Genomic DNA, 22,892 nt, shown 5'->3' on the forward strand with positions numbered 1-22,892 from the left:
GGTGCCGGGCAGGAAGGTAGCACCTCAGAGTAGCACCTACGTGCTGTGCCTAAAAGTAAGGAGAGAGCCGGGCTTGTCGGAGTACATCTGTAATCCCAGCACTCAGGAGGCTGAGGCAGGAGGATTGCTGCAAGTCCGAGGCCAGCCTGGACCACTTAGTGAGATCTTGTCTCCAAATAAAATAATAAACAAACAAACAAACAAATAAATAAATAGGGAGGTGAGCGGTGGGGTCGCTTCCAAGCGCTTGATTCGTCAAGGGCCAGCACATTCCCACCATGTGCTGGCAACTGGCAAAGTTGGAACTCTTTGGTGAGCTAAGCGATCAATAAGCACTGCTAATGTTAGTTGAACGAAAGAGTAACTTGAGGGATTGAGTCGTTCGCTGGGACTTCCCAGGGGAACCAGAGAGCAGGGACACACCGGAGACAGCAGACGCGCAGGGGTGACGGAGCAGTCTGACCCCGCGTTTTCGGCCTGGACGAGGGCAGGAAGGGCGCTAACAAACGTAAAAGACGAGCAGGTGGCGGAGCGGGGAGCACGCGAGAAGCTCGGGCCTGCCACCCCCCGGGGCCCGGTGACTCGGGAGCACGCGGGGCTACGGCGAGGCTGTCCCGGAGGGGAAAGGAAGCAAAGGGCGGCCGCGAGGCGCAGGCGGGCGGGGCGGCGCTCGGTCCCTCTGCGCGGTGAGACCCGCCCGCAGCGCCGCCCTGCCCGCGCGGTCCCCGGGCCATGCCAGCGGCGCCTCGGGATGTTCTTCGGGCTTCACCCGGGAGCCTGCGCGACCCTTCGCAGAAAGATTTAAGACGCAGGCCCCAGTCCTGCCGCACACTCGGGTGTAAACCCCTGCCCCGGCCACGGCCTTGGCCCAGCGGCCAGGCCGGCCCCGCACGCCATCTTCCCAGCATCCGGGAGGCCGAGGCAGGGAGATCGCACCGCGCCCGCCCGGGGCATCCAACACTTTAGTAAGACCCTGTCTCACAAACAGGTAAATAAATAAGGCCGGGAATAATTTGGGCGAAGGGCCTGGTTCGCCATAAAAAGAGTGTCACCCACCACCCAGGGCGGGACCCGGGGCGCGACCCCAGCAATGGAGGCGCCCCGCCCCGCAGGGCCGTGCGCCGCAGTGACGTCACAGCCCCACGGCCGCCGCGAGCGCTGACGTCCCGGAAGCGCTCTCGTGCCGCGCGGAGCACTGACGTCACGGCTGCTGGCCTACGCGGCGTGCTACGTCACCCGCGATCCGCAAGCTGGTTGGCTGGAGGAACAGAAGCGCGCGGGAACCTAGGCGCGTTCCTGGGATTAGTGTGACGGAAGCAGTAGTCCTCTGCTGTGTGTCTCTCTGATTTTGACACGGTGCCGCCTAGAACTCGAGGCCGTTCTCCTGCCTCAGCCTCCCCGGTGCCGGGGTTACTGGCGCGCGCCGCCACGCGCAGCGGCTCCGGCAGTCTCCAAGGCGCGGATCTGGGTCTGGAGCTCCGGGTCCCGCCGCGGCGCTGGGGGCCCGCGCTGGGCACTGGGTGGCTGCCCGGTGTTGCCGATGCCGGCCCGCGGGACGGGCGAGGCGGTCGCAGCGTGACCTGCGGCCCGGACCTGCGAGGGTTTGCGCGCACGTGCTGCCTGTAGCGTCCACACCTTCCGTCGGTTCCGGGTCCTTTGAGGAGGGTGCAGGCGCAGGTCTGCAGATGCGCAAATGTAAAGCGAACCGTCGTCAAGACACTCATTCATGAAGGGGCCAGTAACGCATTAAAGCGCGGAAGGTAGGAGCCGCGGAGAAAGGCAGCGCTTTCTGAAATGCATTTGCACTTCCTGATCAGCGAGATCTTTGAACTCAGCTCCCGAACTGGGCGCGTCTTTTGTCCCGGTTCTCGAGCACCGCTTTGGGCTGAGCCTGGGATCCCCCGGGGGCTCCCGACGGCCTCCTGACTTCTTTGCCTTCCACGCCCCGCGCTCCGTTCTCCGCGGCTTCCAGGGTGCTCAGAGGCCGCGGTGAGTTAGAGAGCGCCGCTCCCTTAAACACTCGCTTGGAGGTTTCAGGCTGTGCTCCCGGGCGGCGCCGCGGACCTCCTGGGCGCTCGCTGTGCTCGCGCTGCAGCCTCGGCGGCCGCTGCCTCCCCGCCGCGCCGCAGAAGCCTCTGCCCGGGGCGTCCTTCGCCTGCGTCCTGCACCCACCCGTGTTCCTTCCTTAGGGCTCCTGCGCCGCGTAGCGGCCTTTCGGTCCGCGAGGAGCCCTGCCGTGTGCGTGCACGGCCTCCGTGCTGCCCCCCAGGACGGAGGGCCAGCAAGGCGCGCTCAGTGGGAAGCCACGCGTGGCTGCGTTGCCTGCTGCCACTATCTACACTGCCCGCCTGTTGTGCTACCTGTCTTGCTGTTAGGGTTCTTTTGCATCGGGGTCAACTGGCATTTAATTAGGATTCACGTGCGTATGCTTGGGCGGCACTCACTCCCTTTTGAGCGGCCATAATAAAAGCTGGAAATGAACCAAATGGCTGCTGATAGCCACCTTGACAACCGTGCACCGATACACAAATACTGTGGTTCGTGTCTAGGACTTTTCTTTCCAGTTTTGACATCCGGAAGCTAAGCCACATTTCTGGAGACACACGGGGGATAATCCGCTGCTGGAACCGTAAGCAGCAGCCTTCAGACTGCCACTGAGAAGTTTCTGCGGCGACTCCACCCTCTGTGAGCTGAGACGGCGTTGGCCTCCTGAGGTTCCCTTTCGGTGCCTTCTTTTTTTTTCCGGTCCCGGGAATTGAACTCACGACGTTGCGCTTGCCAGCCAGGCGCTGTGCCGCTGAGCTAAACCCCCAGCCCCTCGGTGCGTTTCTTCATCCCAGCCCTCCGGAGTGTTACCTTGGAGGGACAGTGTTACCTCCCAGGCCATGCGGACAAGTTTTTCCCATGCGTGCAGTATTTGGTGCATTGCTGACGTCTGTGCTTCACTCTTTTTTTTTTTTTTTTTTAACTTATCTTTGCCCACATTGTTTATTTTTGTCTGTTCTGCTTTGGTATGCCTTGCAATTAACTGCTCAATTCAGGAGCTATCTTCGTTTCACTTGACTTGTCATTTGACGAGAGAGTCAACAGCCTGCCCCTCCTGGAGAGATTATAACCTTCGAGGTTAGAAGTGGCCCAGCACACCACGTCTCAGCTTGTTTGTTTACTTATTTATTTAAATGTTAACGATTTATTGAAACACGTTCAAAAAGATGCATGTAGTTTTTGGTTTTTAAAAACTTTCCTGAGTCCATGTGTGCAGTGCATAGTGACCATGTTCATCGTGGGGAGTTGGTCCATGCACAAAACACACCTCGATTCTTCTTACTTCCCCTTCCCTTTCTTGTTCATCATCTAAAATTTTAAATTTCCACAGAGGTGTGATCAGTTCTTAAAATTAACTTATGCCTTTGCCATTAGGGAGACAGGAGAATTATCAGAAGACCGAATGCACACTACCAAGGGCTTTACAGAGTCCCGAAAGTGTTCAGACTGGAAATTCCGCGCCTCGGCCTTTCACTGCCCGCAGCATAGGGACACTGTCCTGCTCACCCTCTCCTACCGGCGAAGGCTACCACAGAGGAGGAGCTCCTCCGGCTGCACAGGCAGGAGAGCCTCCGCTACCAACCTGAAGAGGAAGTGAGAGTCAGTTAATACCTGATTTCAAGTTTTGGTGTTCTCCTTTCCCAAGGTTCGGGAAGGTTGGTGGTAGCGGAAGCATGCCTTGGACACGGGGTCGGGCGAGCATGGCCAGGGCTCTTTCCGAAGCAGCCGGCTGTCCCTGGCGTGTCGGACTTCTCTGCAGGTTCTTCAAGTTCTTTTTGTTTGCTCTTGGTTTCTTCCGCAGTTTTGGTCTTGGCTCTTTCTTTGTCAGGTTTTAAAGATCTATCAGTGGTTAATTCTTCAGACTGCTCCTTAACAGAAAGAAACGCACAACGGAGCGGATGCTTTTTATATTCCTCCATAAGGTTGTCACAGGCCTTCCAGCCTTCCAGTTCCTTGAAGCAGAAGCAGCTCTGGCCCAAGTTAAGCTCACTCTCGGAGGAGCCGTGGGTGAACCTGGCCTCAGCTCTCTGTCCGCCCAAGGATGCAGGCACAGCCCAGTACTTCCGTGCAGGGATGCGTGATCCTTGAGATGGAGCTGACAGGTCCTGGGGAGGGGCGGGCCGCACACAGGCCGCCACTGCCGCCAACAAGTGGTGGTGCTATTCAGGTCCCACCACACTCATTTTGATACAAGACGTATTTGTTTATTGTACATCTCCACACCTCCAATTAAAATTAAAATTAAAGCACTTCAATTCAGAGAGAAAAGTCCTAATGTATGCAGCTCGTCACTGTATTCTCAGCTAATAGAACACATAATGACTTGTGGGTTATCAATCCCCTATTTAAGGCTTTACCATTTAAATTAAGTGGTTATTTGTCAAAACAAAAGGATTAACACATTAAAACAAGTGCTTCATGAGACATGTTAATAAACTATATTGGATTATTTTATGTAAAAAAATACTCCGGGTAAGAAAAGTGATTTAAAAAATATTTTCTGTGCGTTATTCCCAAGGATACTATCAAAGATTTTCTTTTCAAAGATGCTAGCAGTCCTTTTTAAAAATTGTTTTGATCATTATCTATCTAGAAAAATGGTTTTAGGCTGATAATTCCCTCTAAATTCCTTAGAACTTTTAGCAGTTCAGTTATTTACTATTAAGTAGCTGAGAAAGAAATCAGGAACACAATTCCATCTGTAGTACCTTCAAATAAAAGCCTAGGACCCAACCTTACCACGGAGGTGGAAGACCTCTATAATGAAGATTAAAAACATTGCGAGGAAAGTGAATAAAAAAGACTTCCTGTGTTCATGGATTGGCAGAATGAATATTGTTCAAATGTCTATGTTACTAAAAGTGGTCTACGGATTCAATGCACTCCCCATCAGAATATCAGTTATTCTTTACAGAACAAAAAAAATGGTAAAATTTATATGGAAACACAGAAGACCCAGCATAGCCAGAGCAATCCTGAGCAAAGAGGGGAATGGGGTGAAGTATGACAATAGCAGATTTTTTTCTTTGGTACTGGGAATTGAACTCAGGACCTTGTGCTTGCCAGGCAGGCACTGTGCCACTGAGTTACATCCTCAGCCCCGTAATGTCAGATTTAAAAACATACTACAGACCCATAGTAACGGAAACGACATGGTACCAGCATGAAAATAGAGGTGTAGAGAATCGAAATAGAGTAGAGGACACAAATGCTGTAGCTGCGGCCATCTTACTCTTTTTCTTTTGAATTTATTGCTACATGTTTGCAGAACATGATGATAGGGGATTGGTACTCACACACAGCAATTTCGACTCCCTTCTTTTCCCATTCCCTCCACCCCTTTTATTTTTCCAGCATCAGACCCATTTATTTCTCTTATAAGACCTTATAAAGTTAGTTATCATATACACAGATTGAAAACCAGACTAATAGAACAAAGAACATATAAAATATGTAAGACAATTGTACTAAGTCAAGGTACAATTTTAGATACAGTACATTGTCTGCACTGGATTACAATACTTTTTTTTCTTTCTCTTTTTTACTTTTTTTTTTTTGTCTTTTTGAGATAGGGTGTAATTATGCAGTTCAGGCTGGCCTTGAGCTCATTTTGTAGCCTAGGCTGAACTTGAACTCTCAGTGATCCTCCTGCCTCAGCCTCCTGAGTGCTGGGATTATAAGCATGCACCACCATGCCTGGCAAAGATCTTTTTTCCTATTATCTGTCTTTTATTTTGTACTTTACCCATATATTGAGTTTTTCATATAGGGAAAACCAGGCAATATTTACACTTGTGTGTCTGTGTTATTTCACTTATGGTCTCAAAGTGCATCCATTTTCCTACAAATGACTTAAGTTTATCCCTTTTTATGGCACAGTACTACTGCATTATGTATAAATACCACATTTTTAATTTGTTCATCTCTTGATGGACATATAGGCCGATTTCTAAGATTTAGCTGTTATGAATGGTGCAGCTATAAACTTGGGTATGCATATATCATTGTGGTATGACGACTTTAATTCTTTTGGGAAGATACCTAGAAATGAGGACAGGTTTATTTTGTTTGTTTTTTGGTCCCGGGAATCGAACTGGGGACCTTGAGCTTGCCAGGCAGGCGCTTCTACCGCTGAGCTATATCGCCGGCAAAGTTTCGAATATTTTCCAAATTTGGAAGTTTCCATTCTTGATATGTATTGCTCAAGGCCGTGCACATTTACATCTAACCTGAGTCCGCTGATTTCTTTTCGCGGAGGGTGAGGCTGGGGGTTGGGTACCGGGAATTGAACTCAGGACCTTGCGCTTGCCAGGCAGGCGCCTATGCCGCTGAGCTATATCCCCGGCCCGATACCTAGAAATGAAATAGCAGGGCCAGATGGAATTTCTACTTTTAGATTTTTGAGAAACCTCCATACTGATTCCCATAGTGATTGTATCAATTTACACCCCATCAACAAAGAAGTTCCTTTCTTCCCACAGTCTCACCAGCATTTGTTATTGGTTGATTTTCTACTGATACCCATTCTTTCTGGGATGAGATGGAATCTCAGTGCTGTTTTAATTTGCATTTCTTGAATGACCAGTGATGTTGAACATTTTTCATGTATTTACCGGCCATTTATATTTCTCCATCTCAGAAGTGTATTCCTTTCAGATGCCCATTTTTGATTGGGTCTTTAAATTTGGGAAGGCCTAATTTTTTTGGCTCTTTGTCATTCTAGATATTATTCCTTTGTCTGAGGAGCAGCTGGCAAAATATCTTTCCCATTCTTCAGGTTATCACTTTACTCTATTGGGAATTTCCTTTGCTGTGCAGAAACTTTTTAAAATTTGATATGATACTATTTGTTAATTCTTGGTATTATTTCTTTTTTTTTATCTTTTAAAAAATATTTTTTCTGGTACCATGAACTGAACTCATGACCTTGCACTTGCCAGGCAGGCGCTGCACTGCTGAGCTAAATCCTCAGCCCCTTCTTGGTATTATTTCTTGTGCAACTGGGGTTTTATTCAGAAAGTCTTTGCTAAACCTGTCTTCAAGAGTTGTACCTATTTTGTCTTCCAGTTGATTGTTTCTGTTCTAGTGTTTAGATCTTTAACCCATTTTGATTTTAGTTTAGTGCATGGTGGGAGAGAGGGGTCCTGGTTTACTCTTCAGCATGTAGATAGCCGGCTTTCCCAGCACCATTTGTTAAATGGGCCATTTTTCCTCCAGCGAAGGGATTTGTCTCCTTTGTCAAAAATAACATAGCTGAATGCACCTGGAGTTCTTTATCCTCTATTCTGTTCCATTGATCCACAAGTTTGTTTTTTATTTTTTTGGCCAATTCCATGCTTTTTTTTTTGTTTGTATCACTGTAGCTGTATAGTAAAACTTGAAGTCTGGGATTGTGACGCTCCCAGAATTGCTTTTGCTACTCTGAGTCTCCTCTGGTTCCATGCGAATCTTTAAGGTTGCTTTTTCCAGTTTTGTGAAGAATGTTATTGGTATTTTGATTAGGATTGCATTAAATTTATATAACAGTTTTGGAAGTATGGCGATTTTGACTATATTGGCTTGTCCTATGCAGGAACAGGGGATATCTTTCCATTTTCTGATATCCTGTTCAATCTCCATTTCAGAGTACTATAATCTTCATTGTACAGGTCTTTCAGTTCCTTGGTTAGGTTAATTCCTAAGTGCTTCATTCTTCTTGGTGCTATTGTGAAGGGTACTGTTTCCCTAATTGCCCTCTCAGTGAGTTTGTGGGTGCTTGTTGTCTAAAGCCTTTGTTGCTGGTATGGAGAGCTCTTGCTTTTCACTGTTGTACTTTGGGTGTGGCTCGGTATAACCCTTCGCCACAGTCCCTTTTGGGAAAGGAGGATGGAGTATACTTAGTCCAGGAACCAAGTTCTCTGGGAATGTACTCTAGGGTTGTTGTCACAAAGGCAAACTTAGTGCTTACAGAAAAATAGTGACAATTATGTGATCCTGTTAACATCAACTGAAACTCCTACAAATTAGATACTAATATACCATAAGAAGCAGCTATGTACCACCCTTATTCCTAGGGAAGAACCCATCAATTCTGATGTAAACATTAAGGCAACCCAGATATTGTCTTACAGCTAATATGTAATAAATGTGACAGCTATTATCTCTGCTAATGGTAGAAAAGAATTCAACAGCAATTATATCTGCATATCTCTTTATTGCCCACCATTCACAATAGCCAACCTATGGAACCATCCTAGATGTTTATCAACAGAAAAAATGGTAAAGTAAATGTATATGTACACAACAAAGTATTATTCAGCCATAAAGAAGAGCAAAATTATTTCATTAGGAAAATGAATAAAATTAGTGACCATAATATTGAATAACATAAGCCACACTCAGAAATGTAAATACTGTATATTTTACCCCATATGCGGTATCAAAAAAGAAGATGACGTGAAAGTAGAAGGGAGACTATTAGAAGAAGGAAAAGAATCCATGTGAGAGAAAAAGGGAATGTAAAGGATGGTAATGAGAGGATATGCACCAGTTAATCCTGATTGCCAACTTGACTAGAGCAAGGTTCCCAGGGAAGTGATTGTATTGTGAGGGTAGTAACTTTGTGAACGAGTTAACCCCTTGAGTTCATAGTTGAATGGGATATCAGGGATGGTCCTATTTAGAGGAAATGGGCCGTGGGGGCGTGACTTTGGGGACTATATCTGGTCCCTGAACCCTTGCTCTCAGGCTCTTTCCCTGCTCTCTCCCAGCCATGAGTTGAGAAGCTTTCCCCCACCATGCCTTTCTGCCATGGAGGTATCTTACCACGAACTGAAACTTCTTAAATTATGAACCAAAGTAAGTTTCTTCCGTTCATTGTTGATATTAGATATTTTGTCCCAGCGATAGAAAGCTGACTAATATAGAAAGAGGTGATAAAAATGTTGTATACTTGTATGAAAACATCACAATGAAGCCCAGTATTTTGTAAAACTATTATCCACTAATAAATGTATATTGCAAAGAAGGCTCCTTTACTTACCAGACATTTATTCAACAGTTTTTGCTCCTATTTCTGATTAGGAGCTATGTTGGATGCTAGAGGAGTTCCAAATAAGACCTGGTAGAGGTAACATTTAGTCTTTCAATAGGAGTACAGTGAGAGGTAAAATGGAGAGAAACTGGTACTTTAGGCAGGGGTAAATTTAGGTTGTGTTTTGGAGACAGAATATAAATGAGATTAGCTGGGAGGGTAGGTAGGAGCCAAATTACTACGGGGCATAAGGAGCCTGGATCTTATTTCATGTGGGAAGCCAACAGAGATTTTAAACTGAGTGACGTAGCCCTCTGTTTTTAATGTTGAAATGGATAAGGTTGTGAGTACTTGGGCAACATTAGTTAAGTAATGGATAAGAATAAAACCCCATACTTAAAATCAGTTGGTGCCAGATGTTATGAACAAAAGGAGCTTCTAGGAGATCTCAGAATTGTGCATTAAGTAAAAGTTAGTTATAAAGAAAAAGATTTATTCTTTTGTCTTTCAGCAATTACTTATAGACAACAAGCCTGTGTGAGGCCCACGGGGGACTTCCAGGGTATTTTCAGGGTGTTGAAAGACATAACAGGAAATTCTACATTTCTCCGCCCCAAGGCTGCCTAGGGTAATTAAATTTTCATGTTTATTTACTTTGAGTTGGAATTTATACGAACTCATTATGGGAGCACTGAGAATCTCAGGGTGATCCGAAGCTCAGAACATACAGGTCTTTGTTTTAAAGAGAAAATGAACTGAAATTTAATGTAGTTTGCTCAGTAAAATTATTCAGAATGTAGAAACGCCGTGTTTCTGAGAGAAAAGTAATGACATTCAGATCCCAGCTTCACACAGACTTCTTTGTAAAAGCCAAACCTTTTCCCCTGTTTTCTCAAATTCATTCAGCTTTGAGCCCCAGAAACCAGGGTGTCCTTCTCCACTCCTGCCGCCACTCACTTCTGCAATCCAATTATATATCACATTATGGACTCTCTCTGAAATTTTAAAAAATTGTGCCTTTTTCTTTTTTCACATTGTTATGACCTTCCTTGATGCTACGGCAGACATTCTGCTTTCACTGCAAAATGTATGGCTTCTTCCTTTGTTTTGCAGAGTGGATGGAATTAACAAACTGACTCTTGAGCAAATCGCGGCCTGTGTGACCCTGTCCAAAAAGATAAATCATGTGTACTGCAACAAGGAAGGAAACATGTCATAGTTGTCAAATTCCTGTGAGACGTCCTTCTGTACCCCAAAGTTATGCTTGCTAGCTCTTTAATTTTGATTAGACAAGGGGACGGGATGTGTCCTTTAGTGCACTGAATGAGCTAGAGAGCTGTGACTTGGTATTATCGAATCTGCCTTAAGTAATGTGAGCGGATATGATGGGATGTCACCGCAAATTCACCGTTCCTGGGGAGGAAAAGTTATAACTATGGTCAAATCACTTCCCCTCCTGACCAGTTGGCCTGGCTATGTTCATACAGAAACAAAGATATAAATATTGCTTAACATTGACTTGGATAATAAAGCTAAAGTTTAAAACAGACCCCAAACTTTGAGCCTGTTTAATGTTCTGAAACTGCCATCTCTTTGCAATTAGATAAAGCAAGGAAGATATAGCCTACTCAGAAGTACAATCATTTTTAACTGTTTTTCTTATAATATTTGACATACACTTCTGTACTAAAAACTTTGTTTACCTGAAATTAACTGGACAGCTTGTGGCTTGGGCCACCCTAAGATTGATATATCCAACAGTCATATTCTTCAGTAGCACATACTATAACATAGTTAGATCAGCAAAAAATAATTAATTTACAGTGATGATTTTTATCACTGCCAAACATGAGTTTTGTAAGCAGTGGATTGTATACACCAATACAAAACTAGGATTCTTCTCCTTATAATTTTGAATAAGCAATAAAAAGCCACACTAGAAGTTTCAAGCTGTTCTTTTAGATTTTTTTTTTTATCGGAACTTGAACTCAGGACCTTGTGCATGCCAGGCAGGCACTGTGCCATTGAGCTATTGAGCTATATCACTGACCCTCCAAGATATTTTTTTAAACAAATATAAACCATTCACTTTGTAAACAGAAATATCCTGATTTATCTGACAAGAAAATCTAAGCAAGACTTGGAAAATGGGAAAGGAAAATTACTGAGTATTCTGTCCTGGGGTTATCACCTCTTTTTTTTTTCCTTTAGTGCTGGGCATCAAACCCATGATTAGGTAAATGCTCTGCCACTGCTACCCTCAGTCCTTCTTTGACTGGAGCACTGTACGTGTCTCTAATCCATAAATATGCAAACAGTTTCCATACAGTGAAGGGACAATTGATTTTTTCCCTCACCTTTGTGGGAAAACCCTGTTTTGTATCTGTTTGAAATGTATTCCAGCATCTATTTACCTTTCTTTATCACTTTGATTTCTCCTTTGAACTGGTTATAATATCTTTTACTGGTTCTCTCATTAATTAATAAATTAAATGAAACCTTTGACTCATTTTGATACATGTTCATTTTACATTTGCATGAGAATCATGGCTTTATCTTTAAAATATACGTATTCCCTAACAATACACTTTGAAAGATCAGTTCACTGATATTTGATCAGTTGGTGCCAGGATATAGTCTCCTGATGTCAGTATTTTTAGCAATTCCAAAGCAAGTTATTTCTTATATATATATTTTTTTGCCAGTGTAGGGACTATATAGAGAAATTATATGAGTAATATTTTAAGAATAGCAAAGATAGGTGAATAGGAGAGTGATGTGAATAGCGGATGATTCTGGGCTGGGTCCTGAAAGGAAGTAAAGAGCTGAAATAAAAAATAAAATAAAAGAATAATTTCGGCATCTGGTATGGTAGATGGGCACATGTCTGAACACTGAGAAAATCTTCAGCAGACTCCCAGGCTGCATAGCAAATCCGCCTCCCCACACTAGCCTCTCAGGAGCCTTCTAAGAGCAATTCCATGGAAAAAAGTCACAATGCAAAGGTCCTGAGTCCAAATGTGGAGGGGCGGGGGGAGTAGGGTAGTGTGAGTTTATATCTATGATCCATGCTGAGCAGTAGGGCTCTGGCACCATGCGTCACAATCCTTCCTGCATCAGAGCCTGGGAGAAGGCAAAGGTCCAGAGCTGGGCTTGGGGAAGTGTTAAATCACAGCCCTGGAGACTGTGACTATAGCTCGCTTATTGTTTGGTTTTGGTGCTGGGACTGAATCCGTCACCTTCCACATGCTGGGCAAATGCTGAGCCACTGAGCCGGAGTCCAGCCCCGCTCAGTTATTTATTAATTACAATTTATGTCCTGTCTAATTTAGGTCAGGGGCTGTGTGTATTCATGTCCTGGCCATAGGATGTGGCACACAGAAGGCATTTGGTAAATATTTGTTGAAGGAAATAAATATAACACATACAATCTTTTAATTTTTCTATTTTAAAGAGAAAAATACAATGACAAAATAACAACAAAGACAGAAACAAAACAACCAAAAAAAATGACAGGATTTCAAAACAAGATGATAGGAATTAACAGTGGTTGTTATATTACATATTGTTATCGTCAACGAAATTGCTCAGATTACCAGATATAAGAATGCAAGATTGCCGGGCGTGGTGGCACACGCCTGTAATCTCAGCACGCAGGAGGCTGAGGCAGCAAGATTGTTCTTTGTTGGAGACCAGCCTGGGCTACAAAGTGCACTCAAGTCCAGCCTGAACTGCATATCGAGGCCCTGTCTCAAAAAGACAAAACAAAACAAAACAGAACTGAAGAATGCAAGACTGATCAAACCATTAAGGAAAATAAAAGTAATAAAAAAACATTCGAGACAATACAGAGTTTCACTAAATAAGATGGTAGGAATTCAGCAGTGGTTGTTACATTGCATAATGTTGTCTTCAAATTAGTTGTTCAGATTACCAGATGTAAGCCTGCAAAATTGGTCAAGAAAAAAAATTTCAGCATTAACTGTTCCTTTCAATAAACCAATAGGCAGAAGCACAATTATCCCAGCTATCATTCTATGTACATGTACTTTTCCCTTCCTTTCTTTTCTCCTTTCCCTCATTGCAGTTGTTCTTTCCTTTTGAGCAGTTTCTTTCCCTGTCACTATATGTATTGTACCTTTTGGGTTGTATTTACTCTTTCAATTTCTTACACTAAGGAGACAACATGATGTTTAACCATGCGGGTCTGGTTTATTTCACTCATGAGTATGGCCTCTAGTTGCATCCATTTACCTATAAAAGCCCTGAATTTATTTTTTTTTAATAGCTGAGTATTACGCTGTTGTATAAAAATACCACATCTTTTTTATCCATTCCTCTGCTGATGGGCATTTTGGTTGTTTCTAAGATTTAGCTATGACAAACTGCACTGCTATGAACATGGGTGCACATATATCACTGTGATGTGATGTTTTCAGTTTTCCTGGAAAAATACCCAGAAGGGGAATAGCTGGGTTAAGTGGGACCTCTAATCCTAGTTTTTTGAAGAATCTCCACACCGATTTCTACAGTGGTTGCACCAGTCTACATTGCCACCAACAGTGGGAAAGGGTTCCTTTCTCACTACAGCCCCTCCAGCATTATTCAATTTCTTGATGATAGCCATTCTTTCTGGGGTGAGATGGAATCTCAGTGTTGTTTTAATTTGCATTTCTCAAATGAACACATACAATCTTTTATTTTGTTCACATTAGAAAAGAGAAGCATGCAGTTTTCTTTTAGCATTAATAAGTACAGTATTAGATTAATAACAATGGAGCAGTTTGAAAATTACTTGAATAGCAGAATGTTTTCATAGGCCAATATAAATTATCTAATTCCTGTAACAGATTCAGACACATGCATGAACACACACACATATTCCTTACTGTATTCATCTTGAAGTAGAATGAGCATAGGTTACATTTCTTTTCAAAATTATATAATGGTACGTGCTTATAATAAAAATTCAAACCACACTGAAGTATCCAAAGCAAAAGCAAGAGTCTACTTCAGCATAAACCCCTCCAATCTTACTTAATGACATTGTAGATAACTTTCAATTTTTTCTTCTGTCTCTCTCTTTTTTTTTTTTTTTTTTTTGGTGTTTTGATTCTTTTGTTTTGTTTTGTTTTTTGTTTTTTTTTTTTTTCCAGTACCGGGAATCTAACTCACCACCTCGCGCTTGCCAGGCAGCGCAGAGCTAAATCCCCAGCCCCTATTTTTGGTGTTTTAAAAGCAACTTCTCACTATGTAGTGCAGGCTGACCTTGAATTCGCTTATGCGGCCCAGGCTGGCCTTGCACTCAGCAATGCTCATGCCTCAGTCTCCCAAGTGCTGGAATTATAGTCACGCACCACCAAATGTTTAAATGCATTTAGTAATATGTAGAGTGATGGTCTACATATTGTTCATTGTTTTCTGTACCTTTGATCACCTTTCAAATGTTTAAATGCATTTAGTAATATGTAGAGTGATGGTCTACATATTGTTCATTGTTTTCTGTACCTTTGAACACCTTTCCAGTTTCATACATTTAACTCTTTTGGTTGTACAATATTGATAGCCCATGCATAATTTAATGATTCTATTACCAGAGAATTGTCAGAGTTCTTTGAATTTTTTTCTTAGAAAAGATAAGTATTCTTATGATTATTTACTATTTAAAAATAGTATAGCTGCAATAAGTATTCTTATGATTATTTGTGCATATCTCACATTTGCTTATATTTCTGGATAGATCTCTAGAAGCGGCATCACTGTGTAAAAGGAAACAGACATAAAATTTTTATAGGTGCTACCAACTTATTCTCTAAAAATACTATATCTTCAAATATCACGTATTATAACTGATGACACATGACTGATGACTGATATAGATGACTGACGTGTCCATCGGTTGTATTTAACAGTCTCTTGCCTATTCTTATAAATGCTGAATATTAACCATGTTTTCCATTTTTCCTAATTTTATAGGTGAGAAAATTATCTCTCATTGCTGCTTTACTATTTTTACTGACTACGAGGGTGGGTAAGCAGTACCTAGTTTTCTGGCCGTCTGCCCTCCACTGGGCATGAATTACCTGTGCACACCCTGGAGGAGACAGACGCCTCCATTCTCCTGTGCACGGGGCTGACGGGAGCTAAGAGTTTAGTGGGAGCGTGTGTGAGTGGTCCAGGATTGTTTACCTGAGGACAGCACAGTCTGGCTTGTGAAACGTGGCTGGCTGGGTTTAGAGCTACTTCACACGAATGTCAAGAGAATGTTAACCAAAAAATCCAAGACGGGGAAGAAAAAGGAATTACAGGATGGGACTTAAGGGAGGAATTAGTATCTATCTGAAAACAATAAGGATCTCCGTTATGGGTGATAAATGGGGTAGAACTAGCTCTTGAAGTATACTCACATATTACTAAGGACTTTTTATTTACTTTTATTTATTTATTTATTTTAGTCTTTTTGAGACAGGGTCTCGCTATGCAGTTCAGGCTGGCCTTGAGCTCACTTATGTAGCCTAAGCTGGTCTTGAATTCGCAATGATCCTCCTGCCTCAGCCTCCTGAGTGCTGGGATTACAGGTGTGCACCACCACGCCTGGCCACTAAAGTCTTTTTAAACAGTCATTTAAAATTTATTCCAGCTATCATGGAGGTTGCTCTGCTTTTAAGGTAGCACCACATGGCATACTTCTGAGTCCATTCCTGAGATACTCTGTTGTGCTTATCCCTGTTTGGTAGATCTGTGCAATCTCTGGCATTAGCGGGTAATCTAGCAATGGATCTCATGGATCACATAGCAATGAACAGATAAAGGAACTTTAGAAATAGTTAAAGCAGGAAACCACTGTGATCTTAGAATATTGATACAAATGTTGCAGTTACTGTTGATATTTGGGTGATAAATACTTGTTGTAAATCTAAGGTGGTGTGAAGGGATAGTCTGCAGGAAAATGAATTGTCCAGAAGAATACAGTGCTTTTTCATTGAGTCCCATAATTGTGGCTTGCCAATGAAACTGTGATGGATATTTTAAAAATTTCAAAATCAACAAGTAGTCTGACACCACATTAGGACAAAATGAGATCATGCAGCCTGTTACACAGCTCGTCCGTTGGACTCACTCGGCCCTGACAGACTGTGTGACATACAACCTGACCCAACTCAGTTTGCCCGCACCCAGCTGCTCAGCCTGTACTTTTCAGCCCCCAAACATACCCTGTTTGCTCACTTGTTTCAAGGACTTCCTGCTCAGCAAAGAAGAATAACTGATGCTACCCAGTGTTCGCCATGCTTTTAAGCTTTTGTGTCTCCCGCTTGCAGAACCTATATAAAGTAAGCCCAAAGCCAGCTCTGGGCGGATGCTTTGGGAGCGATCCCCCATCCGCCCGCCTGTGCAATAAAGTTGGTTGCCTTCCACCCCACCGGTGCAGAGCATTTTCCATTCCGTTTGGTGTCGGGTTCCACAACAAAACGTATCATTCTGAACTGGACCTGCACGGTGCTGTGCTGGAATGTCATGAGACACACCATTAAATTCCTTGTTAATCCCTTTAAACCCCATGGCCTATGCTTTCTGTCTAACACTTGACTATCTCAGTGTGTACTTAAAGGTCTGGCCAAGATTCTTGATTATGCAGGTGATAAAGAAGGATTGTCAGGCCAGGCACGGTGGCACATGCCTGTAATCCCAGCACTCGGGAGGCAGCGGCAACAGGATTTCTGTGAATTCGAGGCCAGCCTGGGCTACAAAGTGAGTTCAAGGCCAGCCCGAACTGTGTAGTAAAACCCTTTCTCAGAAAGACCAGAAAGAAAGGCAGGAAGGCAGGAAGGCAGGAAGGAAGGGGGAAGGAAGGAAAGGAAGGAAGGAAGGAAGGAAAGAAGGAAGGAAGGAAGGAAAGAAAAAAGGAAAGACAGCAAGATCCTGTCTCTAAATAAATAAATAATCTTTTTTTTTTTTTTAAGAAGGAAGATTGTCTTTTTGGACTGTCTCATGCTGACTCTGTCAGACGCAGGTGCTTGGTATTGAGGGGCTGAATCTCACGAGAACCTCGTGGCCAGCTAACTGAAGCCATAACATTTTAATCTATAATTGAGTGGGGTTGGATGCAGAGAGTGGGCAAGGTGTTGAAAGACCAAGCCCTGCCTCTCCAAACCGGTGTGGAGTCATTAATAATATTTAGGAGTGTGGTGAGCTGCTCCCTTATTACTGCATAGGAAGACTTGGAAGAAGAAAATGACGAGTTTATTAGTCAGTGATCAACTCCAAGAAAGCTCTGAAGCCAGAGAACCTCTAGCTCAAAAATAGACTCCTGTCGTGCAGACTGTGCTGACAGTCAAGCTCAGGTCTGCTTATGAGGGTAGCAGAGCTACAAGAGTCCCAACTTGGGAACTCAACAAGGCTCTTACAGCCAAGTGGGGTGCTAAGAGGGGAAGAAAAGGACCCTGAGATCTGGAATGGGAACATTCTGGTGGATGAATCAGAATCTTAACTATCAGATTTTCCTGAGACTGACTACTTCTTCGAAGCAGTTCTTTCCTCTAAAGAGAAACCCGCCCCCCTGCTGCCGCCCGGAGTGTACAGTGATGTAACATGAAGCAGGATGACGCTGGTCCTCTCCAACAGCTCCCTCAAGCCTCCTACCTCTAATTAATTACCTCTGGGTTTATACCCAGGGGTGACTCAAAAACCCAGCCTCAGAAATGAATGTAAGTCCTAGTTCTGGAAATATGGCTTGTATATTTTCTAATATTCACCGGGAAAGTATGTGAGAGGATCTCTAAGGTTTTATTCCAATGGGAAGGGTGTACAGTAGGCTAGAGATGGGGAACTCATTGGCGTGGAGCTCCCACCAGTGACTCAGGACTCGATGGCTGGCAGAGATACTGTGCTAGGATAATTGGTTCTGAGAGTTTTCTGTGATGACTTATTGACAGGATAAAAGCCTATATCAAATAAAGCTGCGTTTCTGTAACTCCTTTGCATTATATTGAGATCGTTCTTGGCAAAGGCAATTTTACAATGAATTTATTATATAAGGTCTAGTAATTCATATCCTGTGTTCTCCAAGAGTACAGACACTCTGTACTAAGATAATGAGGAATGCTCTGATGAGAGGCTACTGGCTCTTATTTGTGAAGTTCGGTGATTTCTGTTCTCTGCAGGCTGAGTCATCCTTGTTGCCTTAGTTTTTTTTCATTGCTGAGACAAAATACTCGGCACCCAAAGTTTAAGGAGAAAAGATCCATTTAGTTTGCAGTCTGTAGAGGTTTCCGTCCATAATTAGCTGGCTCCAAGGCATGGTGTCATCACGGAGGAGAAACAGTTCATGGCAGGCAGAAAGTGGCAAAGCATCAAGCAAGGGACAACCACAGCTCTTTCTATCCCTTACATCTTTTCTAGGTTACTCCAGGTGGGTAGCACTCACACCCTTGATCCCAGGCTTGCACCATGAATGAGTCCTTGTGTCACACACTCTAGATCCAGCCACCTCTGAAAAAGCACCACCTATGACCATGCTTTGGGGGGAGCATCTAAACACGGCCATAACACTTGTTCTTTGCAGATAATGAGAGAAGATGTCATAAAATGTGGCTCCTTGATGTCCAAGGTGTTGCTGCTATCCTAGAATGGTGGAGGCAAGATGGCAGGACTTAGACATCGGCGGTAGAACAGCATAGTTGCTATAGCAAGGCCAGAAAGACCATCAGAGTACTTTGCCTACAGTACCTGTAGTGTTGACTCTGAGATCATGGTGTGCCTCAGTGTGAGGTACGTGAGCACCCAGCCAAGATTTTTCCAGTTTTTGGGACGTTAGTTTTATTGTTTTTGTTAAAATAACACCAACTAATTGCAAAAAGTTCAGTATGCACAGAAACTTCCTCAAAAGTGTAATACTCTCTGCAGAGAGCACCATCTTTCCCATTTTGGTGACCATTAAAATACTTGTTCTGTGCTTTTATTTATAATTTTCTATGCATGGAATCTGCCTCTGTACTGTTTGTGTAACCTGCCTTTTTAAGGTCAATGTTCTACAGGCACCCAGCCTTATCAATGAAAATAAGTGGCCAAGAATGTTGATTCTATAGGGGAGTATGGCATGGTTTTGTAAACCTGACACCTAACTAGACTATCTCAATTCAAATGCTACCTCCAGCTATTTCTAGCTTTGTAAAAGCAAGTCAACCTCTCTGTGCCTCAGTTTCCCCACTTCTAAAGTGGGTATAATAATAGAATTTAAGATTATTGTGAAGATTAAAGGAGTTGATACATAGCTTACTGCTTGACAAATGTTATTTGTTTTAGTGATTGTGTTATTTTTTGTTTTGTTTTGGTTTTGGTTTTTTTCTGGTACCAGGAATCGAACTCACAACCTTGCGCTTGCCAGGCAGGCGCTGTGCCACTGAGCTAAATCCCCAGCCCCAATGATTGTGTTATACTCTCTTAATAATGGACATTTATGTTGTTCTTTTTCTTTTCTCTTTTCCTTTAACATTTAAGATTGAGCATCCCTAATCAAAAAATCTGAAATCCAAAGTGCTCCAAAATACGAAATTCTTTGAGTGCTGACATGACATTGCAAGTAGAAAATTCCATGCGTGCCTTCACATGACTGGTCCCCGTCAGAATACAGACACACTGAAATAGTATAACATATTCAGGCTATGCATATAAGGTGCATACCAAACATAGGCGAATTTTGTGTTTAGACTTGGGTCCTATCCTCAAAGTAATTCATTTTGTGTATGCAAATACCCCAGATGCTAAAAAAGTCTGAAATCCAAAATATTTATGGTTCCAAGCATTTTGGATAACAGATAATTCAACCTGTATAAACAGTGCTGCTGTGAACGCCCTTGCCCTTATATTTGTGCGATTATTTTCTTAAGAAATTTCTAGAAATGGGCTTTTCAGAGAAAAAATAATAAATAGTCTTTTCCCCTTAATGATACTTTTTATGTTTTCTAAGATTGTTTTTCTTTTGGTACTGGGAATTGAACTCAGGACCTTGGGCTTGCCAGGCACGGTGCTGTGCTGCTGAGCTACACCCCTGGCCCTGTTTTTCAGGATTTACTTAAAGCTTCTAGTCTAAGAATTGTGTCTTCATGGACTACACTTGTAAATGCAGCTGTTTTCTCTTATCTTTTTTTTATTAAATAGGAGCTTGAACTTGAGGGAGAGGGACACTAGAAAACAAGGGCTCAGATTACCATTTGATGTTTTGTGACTTTCAGATTTCTTCTGATTTTATCCCCTGAATGCTTTGGCCAGAACACAGTGGCCCTGAATCCTTGCTGTTGGAAACAAGTGATTGAGTGACCGCAATCTTTTGGAAAGTGGTTTTTGTAACATGACCCCGTAGCTTAATGGATGATATCCGAGCTTCAAGGAAAATATTTCATTGATCCACTCACTTTGGCATCCAGATGTGGCAGTTAGATGCTTCCCAGTTTCCCCATCCGTGGCTTCATTGATCCTCCTGGAAATACTTGCTGGCTGGGTTCCTATTCCATGACCCTTGTCTCTGAGTGTGTGAACCACTGTTGATTTTCCTCCAGAGAGGAAGCTCCATTCCTCCACTTTATATTCCATCTTTGTTTCCTGCCCTCCTAAGGAAATCTCTGTTTTGATTTTCTGTCTTTTTCCTTAAAACTTAATTTAATTGTCTCTTGAAATTTTTTCCCCATGTTAATCCCTGAGTTCACTTTCTAGACTGTTTTCTATATAATAGCCCTGTTTGAGGGAGAAACTCATTAATTCCAATTCTTTGCATATATACTAATAGTAGATGGGGCCCTGGGAAGGTTGTAATTTTAGATATCCAAACTGATTAAGAGTGCTCTTATATTTCAACTTAAAAGAAAAGATTTTTGAATGTTTTTCTCATAACAAACAATGTTTGAAAAGGCAGGTATATCTTTAAAATAAATATCACATAATGTGTACATGTATTGAAATATCACATGATTTCCCACAAATACCTACTTTTTATTTATTAGTTTAAAAATTAATTTAATTTATATTTTTAGAAAGTGGCCTTCATTCACACTTTTACGAATTCCTTCTTCATTCATTTCAGCTTCCATTCAAATTTTAGCATGACAGTCACTCATTTGCTTAGTCGTTATGAAATTACTCGTGCATGAAATATTACTATACTCTACATGTTTGCATTTGGTTTGCACGCGTTCATTTCAACATTCGTTCGCTTATTCACTCCTAATTCATCCATTCAGGCCTTTGCTTTGTTCGGTTATTGAGCTCATTCATTTATGTGGAATTAATATATTCAGTAACTTATTGGTTTCTTCTACATCAGGAAGAAAGCAAGGCCACATTCAAATTAGGAGCATATGAAAGGCCTCTTTACAAAGTGATTTTAGGATTAATGCAGCAGCAGCAGCAGCACCAGCAGCAGCAGCAGCACCCTGCTGCCAGTGACAGCTTGAAGGATGTGTGCAAGAGAAGGGTAGAGGCCGTGCACACAACTTGGCCTTCTGGAACGCAGAGCAGGAAGAGAGTGGTGGAGATTTGACCTGGAGATTTGACCTGGACAAAGGGAAAGACTCTATGAGGTTCTGCTCAGCACTGTGTGCTCCCTTTCCTTTCCCGCTAATGGAAAAGAATCAGAAAGAATCAGGGGGAAATCTTGTGTAGGAAGCTATTCTACAACAGGAAGTCGCATCAGATGGAGTTAGCTGGCTATCCATGAATCTTTGGTTTACATCATTTTGGGAGTCTTCTAGTAATACTTTTTTTTTTTTTTTTTTTTTTTTTTTTTTTTTGGTCTTTTTGAGACAGGGTCTCGCTATGCAGTTCAGGCTGGCCTTGACCTTACTTTGTAGCCCAGGCTGGTCTCGAACTCGCAGCTATTCTCCTGCCTCAGCCTCCCCAGTGCTGGGATTACAGGGGTGCGCCACCACGCCCGGCTTTCTTTTGGAAGTCTTCTGAGTTACTCCACCTTTACCCCAGAAAGATGCTTTCTTCTGTGGCGATCCTTTAACAACATAGGATGTCTGATGGCTACTCTACACACTTGAGAACACAGACTGCTATTTAGTCGTACTATGTCCCTAAGCCTAGCCAGGCCCTGGTACGGAGGAAATGTTGGATGAGAGGAAGAATGCAAGGTTGAATGCATGAATGCTTGAATGAGGCTGAGATTTAGGAAATAGATTCTTGAATTTCTCTCTTCCTTCCACAAGGTGGCAGCAATTACTGCGGTCCAATTTTCTTACACCCGGAATTCAGAGTAGAACTCTTCATTGACGTTCTTACGAACAGAATACATCCATTTTGAAAGTTATTATATCAAAACAGAATAATGGACTGATGAAAATGGAGAGAAAAATTAAACTGAATATTAACTATCACTAATATATAGTTATAATAGATCTAATATGACACTATACATTTTACCTTAGAAAGCATTTTATTTTTTTAAACTTATTTTGCTTTATTTTTATTTCTTTATTTTAAAGAGAAAAAACAGTAACAATATAACAACAATGACGACAAAAAGAAAAAAAATACAAAAACAATAAAAACAATACATGATTTTAAAATAACATGGTAGGAATTAACAATGGTTGTTATATTACATATTGCTACCTTTAACAAAGTTGCTCAGATTACCAGACAGAATAATGCAAGACTGGTCAATTAAAGGCAATAACAAGTAATAAAAAGATTACAAATGATACAGAGCTTCATCAAACAACATGGTAGGAATTCAGCAATGGTTGTTATATTGCATATTATTGTCTTCAAATTAGTTATTCCAGTTAGCAGATATAAGCACAAAATTGGTTGAGAAGAAAAAATAAAAATTGAAGCA

At 42.5% G+C, this 22,892-nt stretch overlaps 1 pseudogene; it reads right to left on the reverse strand.

Moving 5' to 3' along the window:
• Positions 1-15,678: 15,678 nt before the first annotated feature.
• On the reverse strand, positions 15,679-16,144 carry LOC102023310 (annotated as a pseudogene).
• Positions 16,145-22,892: the final 6,748 nt, after the last annotated feature.

This window comes from Chinchilla lanigera, unplaced genomic scaffold (genome assembly GCF_000276665.1).
Source record: "Chinchilla lanigera isolate Chin_1 unplaced genomic scaffold, ChiLan1.0 scaffold00047, whole genome shotgun sequence".
NCBI classification, from domain to species: Eukaryota; Metazoa; Chordata; class Mammalia; order Rodentia; family Chinchillidae; genus Chinchilla; species Chinchilla lanigera.